At 42.7% G+C, this 17,106-nt stretch overlaps 1 protein-coding gene across 1 annotated transcript in view; it reads right to left on the bottom strand.

The window, feature by feature from the left end:
• The window catches only part of dlgap1 (DLG associated protein 1), a 338,923-nt gene that overhangs the window by 218,024 nt on the left and 103,793 nt on the right, over positions 1-17,106 (bottom strand). The window lies entirely within an intron of this gene.

Raw genomic sequence — 17,106 nt, 5'->3', positions numbered from 1 at the left:
CAGACAGACACAGGATAAAGGCAATAACATTTAGTGCAAGATAAAGTCCAGTAAAGATAGATAAGGGTCTCCAATGAGGTGGAGGGTAGGCCTGGGAAGCAACTGAACTTGGGAAGCTGGGAAGAAACTCTCTCTGAATCTCGAGGTATGCGTTTTCACTCTTCTGTCCCTCTTGCCTGATGGGAGAGGGGAGAAGAGGGAATGTCAAGGATGAGAGTCATCCTTGATTATGCTGGTAGTCTTGCAGAGGCAGCATGACGTGTAGATGGAGTCAGTGGAAGGGAGGTTTGCATGATGATCTGGGCTGCCTCCAGAATTCTCTGCAATTTCTTGTGTGGATGGAGCTGTTCCCAAGGCACGCAGTAAAATGCTTTCTAAGGCGCATCTGTAGAAGTTGGTGAGAGTCGCTGTGGACTCGCTGAACTCCTGAGCACTTTTAAGGAAGTAGATGCGCTGGTGTGCTTTCTTGAGCATTGCTTGGTTATAGCTGGTCCAGGATAAGCTGCTGATGATATTTACTCCTATGAACTTGGACTCAATTTGAACAGCTATTGATTTAACAAGCTATTGATTTGAACAGCTATTGATTTGAACTGCTATTGATTTGAACAGCAATTTATTTGAACTGCTATTGATTTGAACAACTTTCTCCATTGCATAGTGGACATGAGGAAATGGTTCCCGTTTTTCCTATTACACTCAGCAACATGACTGCACTATTCTAAAAAGAAATCGCAGTCTGCTTGATTTGCTGGAAGCAGGTAGATCACAGCTGCAGTGTAACAAATAATTGTCAACTGCGAGTCTAATTATACGTATACAAAAACAAATGACAAGGATGCCATTAACATTCATCAGTGCTTTACAGATATTTTCATTGCAAACCTTCCCATAAATTGAAGCTATCCCATTGGATTTGTCAATGATGATTGAAAATTCATGGCATTTCTTTGTGATAGAAATGTGCTCTCTTCCGAATTTAGCATTGGCACAATGGAAACATTTCAATGTGTCGGAAGGAACTGCAGTAGCCGATTTAAACCAAAGATAGACACAAAAAGCTGGAGTAACTCAGTTGGTCAGACAGCATCTCTGGAGAAAAGGAGTAGGAATAGGTGACATTTCTGGTCAAGAACCTTCTTCAGACATATATTTACACAGTTAAAAGGGAGCGGGTTCCTTGAGAAAAAGGGAAGCCACAAAGGAGCATTCCAGCTGTTGCTATCGACAGTCAGATCTCAACACCAGGATCTTAAACAGAAAGAACAAGAAGTAGAAAACGTAAAAGCAGAAATCGCTAAGTTATGAGAGCACACGGTGATTATCATAGAGTCATAGGGTCATAGAGTGATACAGTGTGGAAACAGGCCCTTTGGCTCAACTTGCCCACACCGACGAACATGTCCCAGCGACACCTATCCCACCTGCCTGCGCTTGGTCCATATCCCTCTAAAATATGTCCTATCCATGTACCTGTTTAACTGTTTCTTAAATGATGGGATAGGCCCAGCCTCAACTACCTCCTCTGGCAGCTTGTTCCATGCACCCACCACCCTTTGTTTGAAAATGTTACCCCTCGGATTCCTATCAAATCTTTTCCGCTTCACCTTAAACCTACGTTATCAGGTCCTCGATTTTCCTACTCTGGGCAAGAGACTCTGTGCATCTACCTGATCTATTCCTCGCATGATTTTGTATATTTCTATAAAATCGCCCCTCATCCTCCTGCTCTCCTACTCAACCTCTCCCTATAGCTCACACCCTCTAGTCCTGGCAACATCCTTGTAAATCTTTTCTGAACCCTTTGAAACTTGACAATATCGTTCCTATAACATTGTTCCCAGAACTGAACACAATATTCTAAATGAGGTCTCATCAACGTTTTATACAACGGCAACATGACTTCTACCTACAACTTCCACATATAACTTCTATACTCAATACTCTGACTGATGAAGGCCATTGTGCCGAAAACCTTTTTAACCACCTTATCTACCTGTGACTTGACCTTCAAGGAACTATGCACATATAGTCATACATCACTCTGCTCTACAACACTCTCCAGAGCCTTACCATGCACTGTGTAGGTCCTGCCCTTGTTAGACGTCCCAAAATGCAACACCTCACACTTCTCTGTATTAAATTCCATCAACCATTCCTCCGCCTATCTGGCCAATCGATTCAGATCCTGCTGCAATCTTTCACAACCATCTTCACTATCTGCAAAACCACTCACTTTTGTATCATCAGCAAACTTGTTAATCTTGCCCTGTATGCTCTTATCCAAATCATTAATGTAGATGACAAACAGTAACGGGCCCAGAACCAAGCGCTGAGGCACACCACTAGTCACAGACCTCCACTCCGAGAAGCAACCTTCCGCCATCACCCTCTGCTTCCTTCCATGGAGCCAATTTTCTATCTCTCCTTGGATCCCATGCGATCTAACATTCCAGGTCAGCCTCCCAGGTGGCCGATTACAAAAAGGGGAGATGCAACGAGACCTGGGTGTCATGGTACACCAGTCATTGAAAGTAGGCATGCAGGTGCACCAGGCAGTGAAGAAAGCCAATGGTATGTTAGCATTCATAGCAAAAGGATTTGAGTATAGGAGCAGGGAGGTTCTACTGCAGTTGTACAGGTTCTTGGTGAGACCACACCTGGAGTATTGCCTACAGTTTTAGTCTCCTAATCTGAGGAAAGACATTCTTGCCATAGAGGGAGTACAGAGAAGGTTCACCAGACTGATTCCTGGGATGTCAGGACTTCCATATGAAGAAAGACTGGATAGACTTGGCTTGTACTCACTAGAATTTAGAAGATTGAGGGGGGATCTTATAGAACCTTACAAAATTCTTAAGGGGTTGGACAGGCTAGATGCAGGAAGATTGTTCTCGATGTTGGGGAAGTCCAAAACAAGGGGTCACAGTTTAAGGGTAAGGGGGAAATCGTTTAGGACCGAGATGAGAAAAACATTTTTCACACAGAGAGTGGTGAATCTCTGGAATTCTCTGCCACAGAAGGTAGTTGAGGCCAGTTCATTGGCTATATTTAAGAGGGAGTTAGATGTGGCCCTTGTGGCTAAAGGGATCAAGGGGTATGGAGAGAAGGCAGGTACAGGATACTGAGTTGGATGATCAGCCATGATCATATTGAATGGCGGTGCAGGCTCGAAGGGCCGAATGGCCTACTCCTGCACCTATTTTCTATGTTTCTATGTTTCTAATACAAAGTAGATGGATTTGTATGGACAGGATTTCATTTTTAAATTAGGGACTGAGAATAGAAAAAAGGTGAGGAGCTATAGTGTAACTAATACTATAACTACTGTTAGATTACAACAAAATGTGGAATTTACACCAAATTCCGTTTGTACCTACTGTTCAAAAATACATCTATTCTTTCCGGATTAAGTGAATTTTATTGTCATAATTTTTGTACAGAACAATGAAATTCTCACTTGCAGCAGCACAACAGATATGGAAACTTAATACTCTGCAAACACCATAATAAACAACAAAAGTTCAATACATAAAAAACAAACAATAATAGTGCAAAGACAATGACAATGCCTCCAAGTCTATGTAGCTCGTCCATGTGGTTAGGTGGAGGTTGTAGTGTTTAATAGCCTGGTGGTTGTTCGGAAGAAACTGCTCCTGAACCTGGACGTTACAGTTTTCAGGGTCCTCTACCTTCTTCTTGACCGCAGGAGTGAATTGATTGTGTGGCCAGGGTGGGGTTGGTCTCTGACGATGCTGGCTGCAGTTTTGAGGCAGCTTCTCATGAAGATCCCTTCGATGGTGGGGCGGTTAGTACCCGTGATGGACAGGGCAGTGTTCACCACTTTTTTGCCATCTTCTTCATTCCTGGGCATTCAAGTTGCTGATCCAGGCCGTAATGCAACCAGTCAGTATTCTCTCTAATGTACATCTAGATTGGAAAATCTAAATATCAATGACCCATAGATTGGGAAATAAATATATTTCAATGCAAGCAGCATCGGGCATTTTTGATGGGGTCAGGAAGCAGATCAGATATAACTTCTTCCGCAATTGATTAGCTTTCTAAAATTATACATTATCTCCACAATACTTTATTGAAAATGAATATATGCTCTTGTCAGAGTACTAGAATTACATACTAGTGAAAACCATATTTTTTTCCCAGCGTATCCAGGTAATTTTCAACATGTTCCAGTCAACATTTAACAACATTGATTTGTGGCAGGCAAATTACTGGAAAATGGATCATATTCTTCAAACTTTTTTTATGATATCAGGCCAAAAATGATTAGACAGAAAAGTACCATTTCAAAATTAATGGGATACCAATTGATACAGGAAAACTATACTTGAGGTTACAAGAATCTGTGTTTTTTTTTCTTAAAATTAAGAGCTAAATTATTTTTGAGTTGAATTGGGAAGTATTCCCTTGTAAAAGATAGTGGAAATCACACACTAACTCCAAAACTGGCTGGAGTAGCCATAGACTCATGCAGTGAAACAGCCTGGAAACAGGCCCTTCGCCGAACTTGCCCACACTGACCGACATGTCCCACCTACATTAGTCCCACCTGCCTGCATTTGGCCCGTATCCCCCTAAACCAGTCCTATCCTAATAATACTCATAATATTTTGATAGTCATGGTGACCAAGGGATTTCAATCAATACCGGGGAAGTAGACCTGAGACACATGGGGTCTAATTGAATGGTGATGCAGAATGGACAAGTTGAATGGCCAACTCTCATTTTAGCTTCCTTGTGCCACTCATCTCAGAAGGTGGCATAGGACGCATCATTAGATCCATCTTACATCTGGAAATATAAGGTCACAATCATTTGTAGAAAAAATATATCGACGCAAAATATCATGGTTAAATTATGAATAGGATGAGCCGCAGCAGTACTTGCTGCGTTACAGTTCGATCCTGACTATGGGTACTGTCTGACTATGGAAGTTTGAATGTTCTCCCTGTGACCGTGTGAGTTATCCCTGGGTGCTCCAGTTTCCTCCCACACACCAAAGACGTACAGGGTGATAAGTTAATTGGTTTTGGTAAAAATTATAAAATGATCCCTAGTGTGTAGAATAGTGCTAGTGTACGGGGATCGCAGGTCAGCATGGAATCAGTGGGCCGAAGGGACTATTTCCATGCTGTATCTCTAAACTAAAACCAGAGGAACTAAATATATACACAGTACATGGGTAAAAATTTGGGAAAATAACAAAATCTGAAATGTTTTCAGTATTTATCAGTAAGTGCTTAGAAACTGAAGATAATTAATATGATGATTCCTTAGACCTCCTGATGGTATGTATTCATGCCAAGAGCTGAAAAGAATAAAAATGTTTTGGGTTATAATAAGAAAAATCTTGAAAATTTGTACTGGATTAATAAATATTCAAGTGAACCATAGGGGTAGAAAATGTATTTTTCTGCAACATTTTGCAGATGTGACAAAGTTCAAAGAGGGGCGGCAGGTGGAGCAGCTGTAGAGTTTCTGCCTTACAGCGCCAGAGACCCGGGTTCCATCCTGACTACGGGCTATGTGTTTGTAAAGAGTTTGTATGTTCTCCCCGTGATTGTGTGGGAAATCCTTAGCTGCTGCAGTTTTCTTCCACACTCCAAAGATGTACAGGTTTGTTGACTAATTGGCTTCACTAACAAAAAATGTCAATTTTCCCTAGAGTGTAGGATGCTGTTAGTGTACAGGGTGATTGCTGGTAGGCGCAGACCCGGTGGGCCGAAGGGCCTGATTCTGTGCTGTATCTCTAAAGTCTAAATATATATTTTAATGATAAAGTGATATGGGGAATATGAACAGGATACTGGAGTGATGGCTGCCTACAGTCTGCCTGTTTTTCAATCTCTTTGTTATTTTTAGTCTGTTTAAAAAAGTATGTTTTGGATGTTTCTTAGTATTTTTATGTGGGGGAGGTGGGGAGGGTAAGGGGGAAACCATTTCTCAGTCACTTCCTGGCGAGGATGCGACTATTCTCCGAGTCGCGTCTTCGCCCCCCCCCCGCACCCGCGGCCTAGCAACTGGATTGGCGCGGCCTTTCCTGCCGGAGACCAACCAGAGTTTAAGCGGCGGCGCCTCCCGAGCCCTCTGCAGTCGCCACTATGGGTGGCCGGATGTTCAGGCCCTCTCGTCAGAACGGAAGAACATTTTCAGCGGCTTGGACTTCCGAATTGGCCACTTCTTACCGGGACCGCGGCTCCCGAAGTCCACAGGCCGAGCTGGGCGGAGATTCACACTGGCAGCCCTCGGCAAAGGGATCCCAGGACCTCGCGATGTTGAAGTCAGCGCCGCCCGTGGCTGGAAGCTCCACGATGTTGAAGTAGCAGGCCCAACACTCCGGAGCTTCAAACGGCGATCTCTGGTAAGGCATCGCCCGCTCCGCGATGAATCCAGTGCTGCGCCGCCGCTTAATCTCTGGTTGGTCTCCGGCAGGAAAGTCTGCGCCAACGACTCGGAGAATAGTTGCATCCTCTCCAGGAATTGACTGAGAAACGGTTTCCCCCTTACCCTCCCCACCTCCCCCACATAAAAATACTAAGAAACCTCCAAAACATACTTTTTTAAACAGACTAAAAATAACAAAAAGATTGAAAAACAGGCAGACTGTAGGCAGAGGCTGCCATCACTCCAGTATCCTGTTCATATTCCCCATATCACTTTATCATTAAAATATATATTTAGACTTTAGAGATACAGCACAGAATCAGGCCCTTCGGCCCACTGGGTCTGCGCCTACCAGCAATCACCCTGTACACTAACAGCATCCTACACTCGAGGGAAAATTGACATTTTTTGTTAGTGAAGCCAATTAGTCAACAAACCTGTACATCTTTGGAGTGTGGAAGAAAACTGCAGCAGCCAAGTATTTCCCACACAATCACGGGGAGAACATACAAACTCTTTACAAACACATAGCCCGTAGTCAAGATGGAACCCGGGTCTCTGGCGCTGTAAGGCAGAAACTCTACGGCTGTTCCACCTGCCGCCCCTCTTTGAACTTTGTCACATCTGCAAAATGTTGCAGAAAAATAAATTTTCTACCCCTATGGTTCACTTGAGTATTTATTAATCCAGTACAAATTTTTAAGATTTTTCTTATTATAACCCAAAACATTTTTATTCTTTTCAGCTCTTGGCATGAATACATACCATCAGGAGGTCTAAGGAATCATCATATTAATTATCTTCAGTTTCTAAGCACTTACTGATAAATACTGAAAACATTTCAGATTTTGTTATTTTCCCAAATGTTTACCCATGTACTGTGTATATATTTAGTTCCTCTGGTTTTAGTTTAGAGGTCAGCATGGAAATAGTCCCTTCGGCCCACTGATTCCATGCCGACCTGCGATCCCCGTACACTAGCACTATTCTACACACTAGGGATAATTTTATAATTTTTACCAAAACCAATTAACTTATCAACCTGTACGTCTTTGGTGTGTGGGAGGAAACTGGAGCACCCAGGGATAACTCACACGGTCACAGGGAGAACATTCAAACTTCCATAGTCAGACAGTACCCATAGTCAGGATCAAACTGTAACGCAGCAAGTACTGCTGCGGCACATCCTATTCATAATTTAACCATGATATTTTGCGTCGATATATTATTTCTACAAATGATTGTGACCTTATATTTCCAGATGTAATGATGCGTCCTATGCCACCTTCTGAGATGAGTGGCACAAGGAAGCTAAAATGAGAGTTGGCCATTCAACTTGTCCATTCTGCATCACCATTCAATTAGACCCCATGTGTCTCAGTTCCACTTACCTGGTATTGATTGAAATCCCTTGGTCACCATGACTATCAAAATATTATGAGTATTATTAGGATAGGACTGGTTTAGGGGGATATGGGCCAAATGCAGGCAGGTGGGACTAATGTAGGTGGGACATGTCGGTCAGTGTGGGCAAGTTCGGCGAAGGGCCTGTTTCCAGGCTGTTTCACTCCATGAGTCTATGGCTACTCCAGCCAGTTTTGGAGTTAGTGTGTGATTTCCACTATCTTTTACAAGGGAAATACTTCCAAATTCAACTCAAAAATAATATAGCTCTTAATTTTAAGAAAAAAAAACACATAGATTCTTGTAACCTCAAGTATAGTTTTCCTGTATCAATTGGTATCCCATTAATTTTGAAATGGTACTTTTCTGTCTAATTATTTTTGGCCTGATATCATAAAAAAAGTTTGAAGAATATGATCCATTTTCCAGTAATTTGCCTGCCGCAAATCAATGTTGTTAAATGTTGACTGGAACATGTTGAAAATTACCTGGATACCCTGGGAAAAAATATGGTTTTCACTAGTATGTAATTCTAGTACTCTGACAAGAGCATATATTCATTTTCAATAAAGTATTGTGGAGATAATGTATAATTTTAGAAAGCTAATCAATTGCGGAAGAAGTTATATCTGATCTGCTTCCTGACCCCATCAAAAATGCCCGATGCTGCTTGCATTGAAATATATTTATTTCCCAATCTATGGGTCATTGAAATTTAGATTTTTCAATCTAGATGTACATTAGAGAGAATACTGACTGGTTGCATTATGGCCTGGATCAGTAACTTGAATGCCCAGGAATGAAGAAGATGGCAAAAAAGTGGTGAACACTGCCCTGTCCATCACGGGTACTAACCGCCCCACCATCGAAGGGATCTTCATGAGAAGCTGCCTCAAAACTGCAGCCAGCATCGTCAGAGACCAACCCCACCCTGGCCACACAATCAATTCACTCCTGCGGTCAAGAAGAAGGTAGAGGACCCTGAAAACTGTAACGTCCAGGTTCAGGAGCAGTTTCTTCCGAACAACCACCAGGCTATTAAACACTACAACCTCCACCTAACCACATGGACGAGCTACATAGACTTGGAGGCATTGTCATTGTCTTTGCACTATTATTGTTTGTTTTTTATGTATTGAACTTTTGTTGTTTATTATGGTGTTTGCAGAGTATTAAGTTTCCATATCTGTTGTGCTGCTGCAAGTGAGAATTTCATTGATCTGTACAAAAATTATGACAATAAAATTCACTTAATCCGGAAAGAATAGATGTATTTTTGAACAGTAGGTATAAACGGAATTTGGTGTAAAATCCACATTTTGTTGTAATCTAACAGTAATTAAAGTATTAGTTACACTATAGCTCCTCACCTTTTTTCTATTCTCAGTCCCTAATTTTAAAATGAAATCCTGTCCATACAAATCCATCTACTTTGTATTAGAAACATAGAAACATAGAAAATAGGTGCAGGAGTAGGCCATTCGGCCCTTCGAGCCTGCACCGTCATTCAATATGATCATGGCTGATCATCCAACTCAGTATCCTGTACCTGCCTTCTCTCCATACCCCCTGATCCCTTTAGCCACAAGGGCCACATCTAACTCCCTCTTAAATATAGCCAATGAACTGGCCTCAACTACTTTCTGTGGCAGAGAATTCCAGAGATTCACCACTCTCTGTGTGAAAAATGTTTTTCTCATCTCGGTCCTAAACGATTTCCCCCTTACCCTTAAACGGTGACCTCTTGTTCTGGACTTCCCCAACATCGGGAACAATCTTCCTGCCTCTAGCCTGTCCAGCCCCTTAAGAATTTTGTAAGTTTCTATAAGATCCCCCCTCAATCTTCTAAATTCTAGTGAGTACAAGCCAAGTCTATCCAGTCTTTCTTCATATGGAAGTCCTGACATCCCAGGAATCAGTCTGGTGAACCTTCTCTGTACTCCCTCTATGGCAAGAATGTCTTTCCTCAAATTAGGAGACTAAAACTGTATGCAATACTCCAGGTGTGGTCTCACCAAGAACCTGTACAACTGCAGTAGAACCTCCCTGCTCCTATACTCAAATCCTTTTGCTATGAATGCTAACATACCATTGGCTTTCTTCACTGCCTGGTGCACCTACATGCCTACTTTCAATGACTGGTGTACCATGACACCCAGGTCTCGTTGCATCTCCCCTTTTCCTAATCGGCCACCATTCAGATAATCCTTCAGATAACCCGGATAAAAGGTATTCTTTTTATTATTTCATTTTATCGTTTGTTTTAATTGTATCAGGTAGACAAATTGAATTGAATTTAATTGAATTGCATAGAAACAGGGTCTTCAGCTTAGTGAGTCCACACTACCCATTGATCAAAGGTAGACACAATATGCTGGTGTAACTCAGTGGCAGCCGCATCTCTGGAGAGATGTTGCCTGTCCCGCTGAGTTACTCCAGCATTTTTTGTCTACCTTCAATTTAAACCAGCATCTGCAGTAATTTCCTATTACCCATTGATCATCTGTTCACATAGGTTCTATGTTTTTCCATTTTTGCTTCTGCACCTTACACACTAGGCGTAATTTACAGAGGCCAATTAACTTAAAAACCTTTCTGGGATGTGGGTGGAAACCGGGGCACCCGGAAGAAATCCTTGTGGTCACGGGTAGAATGTGCAAATTTCATACAAATAGCATCTGAGGTCAGGATCAGACCTGAGTTCCTGGTGTCATGAGGCAGCCGTTTTACCAGCAGCGCCACCAAACCTCCCTTTATAATTGTTTGTAATCTTCACGTGGCACAGTGGTGCTTCGAGGGCAGCACCGTGGCGTAGCGGTAGATTTGTTGCCTTACAGCTTCAGAGACTCGGGTTCGATCCTGACTATGGGTGCTGTCTGTACGAAGTTTGTACGTTCAACCTGTGACTGCGTGGGTTTTCCCCGGTCCTCTTGTTTCCTCTCACATTCCAAAGACGTACAGGTTTGTAGGTTAATTGGCTTCTGCAAATTGTCCCTAGTGTGTGTAACATAGAACTAGTGTGCAGGTGATCCCTGGTCGGTGTGGACTTGGTGGGCCGAAGGTCCTATTTCCATACTGTATCTCTAAACTAAACTAAAATCTTTTGTGTTCTTCTCTCCCTATTCAGAAAACAGCCATCAATGAACAAAAGAACAATCTTTATTCCTGCTCTGTTGAGCACCTCCTTCCTGTTTGTTTCTTCAAACTTGTCACTTATGCTGACTGCCATGGTGCAATAAGCTGTGATGCTGTCACTCGACACACAGGGCTAGTCAAATTCTCCTTTGCAAGCTCACTCTATTCAGACAGTAACTGTTTTCATTTGGGTCCTCCTTTGTTCTCTAGTCAGAACCAAGCAGATGGGATGTGGTTCACTGAGCAACATTTGGCAACAGCTCAAGACTTGATTACTGATACATTTCTCATTTATTATTCCCTCATTAATTTTGAATTCTTCTCCGCCCATCCTGTTATCATTTTTTGCCTCTCCTTCAACTTTAATTCTCACTGCCCCATTTTCACCCTCCTCTCAGTCTGAAGGAGGGTCCCCAACCCGAAATGTTACCCATCCTTTATCTCCAGAGATACCACCTCAGTAAATAGACAATAGACAATAGACAATAGGTGCAGGAGAAGGCCATTCGGCCCTTCGAGCCAGCACCGCCATTCAATGTGATCATGACTGATCATCCCCAATCAGTACCCTGTCCCTGCCTTCTCCTCATATCCCCTGAATCTGCTATCTTTAAGTGCCCTATCTAGCTCTCTCTTGAAAGTATCCAAAGAACCGGCCTCCACCGCTCTCTGAGGCAGAGAATTCTACAGACTCACAACTCTCTGTGTGAAAAAGTGTTTCCTCATCTCCATTCTAAATGGCTTACCCCTTATTCTTAAACTGTGGCCACTGGTTTTGGACTCCATCAAGATCCCGCTCTAGCGTGTCCAAACCCTTAATAATCTTATATGTTTCAATAAGATATCCTCTCATCCTTCTAAACTCCAGAGTATACAAGCCCAGCCGCTCAATTCTCTCAGCATATGACAGTACCGCCATCCCGGGAATTAACCTTGTAAACCTACGCTGCACTCCCTCAATAGCAAGAATGTCCTTCCTCAAATTAGGGGACCAAAACTGCACACAATACTCCAAGTGTGGTCTCACTAGGGCCCCATACAACTGCAGAAGGACCTCTTTGCTCCTATACTCAACTCCTCTTGTCATGAAGGCCAACATGCCATTCGCTTTCTTCACTGCCTGCTGGACCTGCATGCTTACTTTCATTGACTGATGAACAAGGACCCCCAGATCCCATTGTACTTCCCCTTTTCTCAACTTGACACCATTTAGATAATAATTTGCCTTCCTGTTTTTCCCACCAAAGTGGACTCCAGCACTTTGTATCTAGTCCCATTTTTGAAATATCAGTCACTTTACTAGCTTCTCTTTACTAGCATTGGATTCGTGAATAACACAAAACACATCATCACACCAGTGTTAGAAATTCTTGGCATCATTTCACTTCAAACATACGACTGATTTTATCTGCAATCTATAAAATAGGCAAATATTTATCAGCAGTTTAAAAGTGGTAAAACCCTCAAACATAAACTCCTTGAGTAGTTCTGAGCAGTCATTTCTCTGTGTCTGATCCAAATGATGCCAGTATGCTATTACTGAAGCTGCAGGAAATATACATCATTCTATCACATTTAAGGAGAACAAAAAACAAAATAACGTGAATTATCTGTAACGGTGGCAGATTTTGCAAGTTTGTAAAGGATTTGAATATTTGCATTGACTGTGCTAGTTGAAAAAAACATGCTCTTTTTTTCTGATTTCACAAATGTACATTTTCCAGAACAATTACATGCCAAGGATATGCACAGAATGGAGAAATATGGAACATGTGCAGGCAGATTGATTGCTTTAGCTCGGCATCATGTTCAACACAGACATTGTGGGCTGAAGGGACTGTTCCTGTACTGTATTGTTCTATGTTCAACCACCCTTTGGTCAGAGGGTAGTTAATCTGTGGAACTCATTGCCACAGAGGGCTGTGGAGGCCAAGTCAGTGGATATTTTTAAGGAAGAGATAGACAAATTCTTGATGAGAACGCGTGTCAAGTGTTATGGGGAGAAGGCAGGGAACTGGGATTAGGAGGCAGAGATCAGCCATGATTGAATGGCGGAGTGGACTCGATGGGCCGAATGGGCTAATGACACACGTGAACTTGTACACACTTCTTTTCATCTTTTTTATCAAAAATTTGTCCCAAAGAAATTAAAATTACCTTTGCAATACAATCTGAATCTAATTATGGAAAGACCATGATCCATGATGGTGCATTGAGCTACTTCTTTGCTAATCTGAAATGCAATTAGCCAGTTACTGGCTGATGTTCGGGAACTAGTCTAATCCTTGTCATGCTCTGCTATGCACAGGTTACAAATTAGAGGGTGTAGACTGGCAAAGCTAACCAAAATAAAACTGTTTCTGTAAAATGTTCCCTTAGAAACAGAAACAGAAAATAGATGCAGGAGGAGGCCATATGGCCCTTCGAGCCAGCACCGCCATTCATTGTGATCATGGCTAATTGTCCACAATCAGTAACCCGTGCCTGCCTTCTACCCATGTCTCTTGATTCTGCTAGACCCTAAAGCTCTATCTAACTCTCTTTTAAATTAATCCAGTGAATTGGCCTCTACTGCCTTCTGTGGCAGAGAATTATCCTTTACAAGGATTATTACTTTTCTGTTATATATTGTACAGGCAGACAAACTTAAAATGTAAGATTCTCCCTGTGGTATCCATCCTTTACAGCCAGTGGCCCAGAATTTCATTTGGTAGGCCTGTTTGCTTCGTCATCGGTGATGTTAGATGGATGTGAGGAGAGGAACTAGGGTATTACCTCTCGCGCCTTCAAGATCGGCTCAGGAGGCACCCACGGGACACAGCGGCGGGTGGCAGAGGAGAAGGGTGTTGTGTTGGGCTTACGTAGGTTTACCTGGATCAGGGGCGCTCCACAACTTTCAACACAGGTTCCAACACAGGTTCTGACACGGGAGTCAGAGGTTATAGGGAAAAGACAAGAGAATGGGGTTAGGAGGGAGAGATAGATCAGCCATGATTGAATGGGCTGAATGATGGGCCGAATGGCCTCCTTCTACTCCTATCACATAATCTTATGATTTTATGATCACGTGGGCTGGACATTGGACTGTTTGTGTTTTCTGTTTTTTTCTTTTTTCTTTTGGTGGGTGTATGGAACAAGCTGCCAGAGGAGGTAGTTGAGGCAGGGACCATCCCAACATTTAAGAAACAGTTAGACGGGTACATGGATAGGACGGGTTTGGAGGGATATGGGCCAAATGCAGGCAGGTGGGACTAGTGTAGCTGGGACATGTTGGCCGGTGTGGGCAAGTTGGGCCGAAGGGCCTGTTTCCACAGTGTATGACTCAATAAATAGCGCCAAAACTGTGGCAACAGTGCAGTTGTGGGTTGAATCATTGATTCCTCCCTAAAGATTGACTGGGTGTGGCCTCTGGCAAATAGCCTTTCTTCCCTTCTTCACACTTCTGCAGCTTCCAGCCTTGTGTCCTGCTCTATACAACCCTTCTTCAATCCCCTACAGAGGAAAGTGAACCAAACCACCTGCATCTGGTAGAAGCTCAATAAAGCACATTGTTTATAATGAATGTAAAATTAATTCAGCAATTATGATGAGGCATCTTGCCTATTTTTTTGGCAAGCAAGCAAGTGTCCATTAGAAAGGGTGTTAAAGGTTATGGGGAGAAGGCAGAAGAATGGGATTGAGATAGATCAGCCATGACTGAATGGCAGAGCAGACTTGATGGGCCGAATGGCTTAATTTTGCTCCTATAACTTATGAACTTATGAAGAATTTTCTGATGATGAATCCCATGCCTTAGAGAGGCAGCAACGATGGAGAGTTTGCACCACATGGCCCTTCTCCTTTCATGGGGGTTGAAAGATACAGGATAACATAAGAAAGTGTTTATGAAAATGGGCCTTCTCAATCAATCAATCAATCAAAGACTTTATTGTCATTCAAAAATACACCAACAAATGCAGGTCTGAACGAAATTTTGTTGCATCTGGCTCACCGTGCAACATAAAATAACAAAAGGATAAAATAGATAAAAAGGTAAAATAGATAAAAAGATAAAATAGATAATAGTGGCGGCACATTATATGGAATTCAAGAGTCTGATGGCTTGGGGGAAGAAGGTGTTGCAAAACCTGGCCGTTCTGCTCCTGATATTTCCGCAGCAATAGTTATAATTTTAATTTTAGTTTTAGGGATACAGCATGAGAACAGGCCCTTTGGTCCACCAAATCCACATTGACCAGCGATCACCCGTACACACTAGTTCTATGTTATCCCACTTTTCCGTCCACTCCCTACACACTAGCGGCAATTTACAGAGGCCAATTAACCTACAAACCCGCACATATTTGGGATGTGGTGGGAAACTGGAGCATCCGGAAGAAATCCTCACAGTCACAGGGTGAACGTACAAACTCAAGACAGACAGCCAAACTCAGGATTGAACACGGGTCTCTGGCGCTGTGACACAGTAGCTCTCCCAGCTGCGCCCACTGTGCTGGCCCTTGGCAGGACCACATTGATTAAATCAAATTATTGTGTGCAGGAGATGAGCCTTTAAGCCGTTGGCTTCCGTTTGCTCCACAGCAATGTGTTGGCAGCTGCATTCAACTGAACCCAGTCAAATTGGGAACTGTGCAAGTCCTGTTTTAGTCTTGGATCAGGCTGTAAAGGACTCCATCACATGTCAACTTTGCTTTTGGGTTGGTGTATATGACTAATAACATTATATGATATATAATATCATAACTTTTTCACTTTTATCTTATCTTGTTTTAATCTTATTTTTATCCTTGTAATATCATTGCTGAGGTGACCCGTTGTCTTGTCAAACACATTTCATTGTACCTGTGTTAACCTACATATGACAAATAAAACTGAACTGAACTGAACTAATAATATAAAATAATATGACTGATAAATTATTCTGAATCTGAATCTGAGACTAGCGTTGCTGATCTCTGCCACCTCACAATAGCCCAAGCACCTCTCCAAGGAATAGAACCCCAGTCTTCTCAACCTCACCCAACAGCTCAGACCCTCTAGTCCTGGCAACATCCTCATCAGTTTTCTCCGTACCATTTCCAGCTTGACAACATCTTTCCTCTAACATGGTGCTTGGAACAGAACACAGTAACGCTAACGCTGTCTGCTTTGAACACACAAAGAGGGAGAACGTCCGTTGTGTGGTCCACTGACGAGGGTCGACAGAGCTCCTGTCATAACTGGGTTGAAACATGGTTGGTTTCAGCTGCAGTTTCTCAGTGTGCTATCTACATCTACTCTTCCCCACAGCCATTCGGAAAGAACTGCAGGTGCTGGTTTAAATCGAAGGTAGACACAAAATGCTGGAGTAACTCAGCGGGACAGGCAGCAACCCTGGAGACAAGGAATGGGTAGTGGGCGGTACAGAGATACAATGTAGTCCTTTGTAGACCTGTAGGACTACATTTTATCTCTGTATCGTCCACTGCCCTGAAGTCTGAAGAAGGGTCTTGACCCGAAACATCACCCATTCCTTCTCTCCAGAGACGCTGCCTGTCCCGCTGAGTTACTCCAGCATTTTGTATCTACCTATGATCTACATATATGTGTATTTGTGTGTATATATACACACAGTGAACTTTTTTTTCCCTCTCGTTTATTATATTGTTTAGAGTGTACTATGTTTATATATTCTGATGTGCTGCTGCAAGTAAGAATGTCATTGTTCTATCTGGGACATATGACAATAAAACACTCTTGACTCTTGACTCTCTTGACAATCTCTCCAGTGAAGACTCAAAATGAACAAGGAGAGCATCACTCCTGCCATCCTGGGGCAGTTGAGGCAGGGACTATCCCAATGTTAGACAGGTACATGGATAGGGCAGGTTTGGAGGAATATGGACCAGACACAGACAGGTGGGACATGTAGCTGGGACATGTTGGTTGGTGTGGGCAAGTTGGACCGAAGGGCCTGTTTCCACACTGTTTCACTCTATGACTGGCTTAAGTCCCATAAATCCACACCATCAAGTAATTGTCTTGGCCTCCGTCTGGTGATTTGGTCTAGATCTGCCGTGAATAATGTCTGAGTTGGCTCCATGCACAAGCTGCACTTACAGTGAAAAGCTATTGTTTTTCTATTCTGTCAAGTGGAAAATGAATCATTTGGGATGATTA

The sequence above is a fragment of the Amblyraja radiata genome, chromosome 4, assembly GCF_010909765.2.
Source record: "Amblyraja radiata isolate CabotCenter1 chromosome 4, sAmbRad1.1.pri, whole genome shotgun sequence".
NCBI lineage: Eukaryota > Metazoa > Chordata > Chondrichthyes > Rajiformes > Rajidae > Amblyraja > Amblyraja radiata.
The sequence above is the reverse complement of the archived record's forward strand: the minus strand, read 5'-3'. Positions and strand labels throughout refer to the sequence as shown.